The sequence below is a fragment of the Scyliorhinus canicula genome, unplaced genomic scaffold (assembly GCF_902713615.1).
Source record: "Scyliorhinus canicula unplaced genomic scaffold, sScyCan1.1, whole genome shotgun sequence".
Classification (NCBI taxonomy): Eukaryota; Metazoa; Chordata; class Chondrichthyes; order Carcharhiniformes; family Scyliorhinidae; genus Scyliorhinus; species Scyliorhinus canicula.
In genome coordinates, this window is record NW_024055744.1 from 153,262 (window position 1) to 155,147 (window position 1,886).

The following is a 1,886-nucleotide window of genomic DNA, read 5'->3' on the forward strand; positions in this document are numbered from 1 at the left end:
GCTTAGTCTCATCCAATTTAAGGTGCTGCACCGGGCCCACATGTCCGGGACTAGGATGAGTAGGTTCTTTGGGGGTGAGGACAGGTGCACCAGATGTTCGGGGAGTCCAGCGAATCATGCCCATATGTTCTGGGCATGCCCAGCACTGGAAGAATTCTGGAAGGGGGTGGCGGAGACGGTGTCGAGGGTGGTTGGATCCAGGGTCAAACCAGGGTCGGGACTCACGATTTTCGGAGTTGCGGTGGAGCCGGGAGTGCAGGAGACCTGGGTCAATGACATGGCGGGATTTATAAAGTTGGAAAGGGTCAAATTTGCCCTGAGAGGATCAATACAAGGGTTCTATCAACGGTGGCAGCCTTTTCTGGACTTCCTGGCTCAAAGATAGGTATCTTGGTCAATAGCAGCAGCAACCCGGAGAGGGGGGGGGGGGGGGGGGGGGGGGGGGGAGACAGAGAGGAGGGGGGTGTTCCTTATTATAGTTTCTATTTTTTTTTCTCGCTACGGTTATGTAACTTAACATTGTGCTAATTTGTTGGGTTCATTGAGGAGGGGCGAAGGTTCATGATTGTTGTCATTATTGGTATTTTAGTATGGTTTGATGTTGTTGTATAAATTCAACATTTTTCAATAAAAATTATTTTTAAAAAAAAAACACAGGTGAGGAGGAATTTCTTCAGCCGGAGTGTGGTGAATCAGTGGAAGTTTTTGCCACAGAATGCCGTGGAGGCCAAATCACTGAGTGTCTTTAACTTAGAGATAGATAGCTTCTTGATTAATAAGGGGATCAGGGGTTATGGGGAGAAGGCAGGAGAATGGAGATGAGTAAATATCAGCCATGATTGAATGGCGGAGCAGATTCGATGGGCCGAGTGGCCTAATTCTGCTCCTATGTCTTATGCAGAGGGCAGCAGAGCAGAGCTTCTGATTGGCTGTTCCGGGGAGATTTGCATACGTGCAGTGCGGTCAGCGTAAGTTGAAGGTGCATCTGCATCAGTGACCCGAGGAGTTCGACGGAAGGTGAGCATCCAGCAGAGGGCAGCAGAGCAGAGCTTCTGATTGGCTGTTCCGGGGAGATTTGCATACGTGCAGTGCGGTCAGCGTAAGTTGAAGGTGCATCTGCATCAGTGACCCGAGGAGTTCGACGGAAGGTGAGCATCCAGCAGAGGGCAGCAGAGCAGAGCTTCTGATTGGCTGTTCCGGGGAGATTTGCATACGTGCAGTGCGGTCAGCGTAAGTTGAAGGTGCATCTGCATCAGTGACCCGAGGAGTTCGACGGAAGGTGAGCATCCAGCAGAGGGCAGCAGAGCAGAGCTTCTGATTGGCTGTTCCGGGGAGATTTGCATACGTGCAGTGCGGTCAGCGTAAGTTGAAGGTGGTTTGTGAAGGGGCTGTTCTCGAGTGACAGCTTTACCCGAAACACTACTTATGTAGTGTCTCCCACCCATCCTCCTCCTCTAACCAAAAAAAAGCTCTGTCCGTTGGATTGCTAAACTAATAAGTTTTTTTATTTTTTTATCTTTCAGTAGTTGGGAAGTTAGTTCAGTGGGAATGGAGGCTAGGGCAGTTGAATGTTCCTCCTGCAGAATGTGGGAGGAAAGGGTCACCTCTCGTGTCCCTTCTGACTACATCTGCGGGAAGTGCACCCAACTCCAGCTCCTCGAGAGCCGCATTAGGGACCTGGAGCTGGAGCTGGATGAACTTAGGATCATTCGGGAGGCGGAGGAGGTTATTGAGAGGAGTTATAGGGAGGTAGTCACACCTCAGGTAAAAGAAGAAAGTAGATGGGTTACCGTCAGGGGAGGCAGAGGGAACCGGCAGGCAGTGCAGGGATCCCCTGTGGTCGTTCCCCTCTATAACAAGTATACCGTTTTGGATACTGTTGAGGG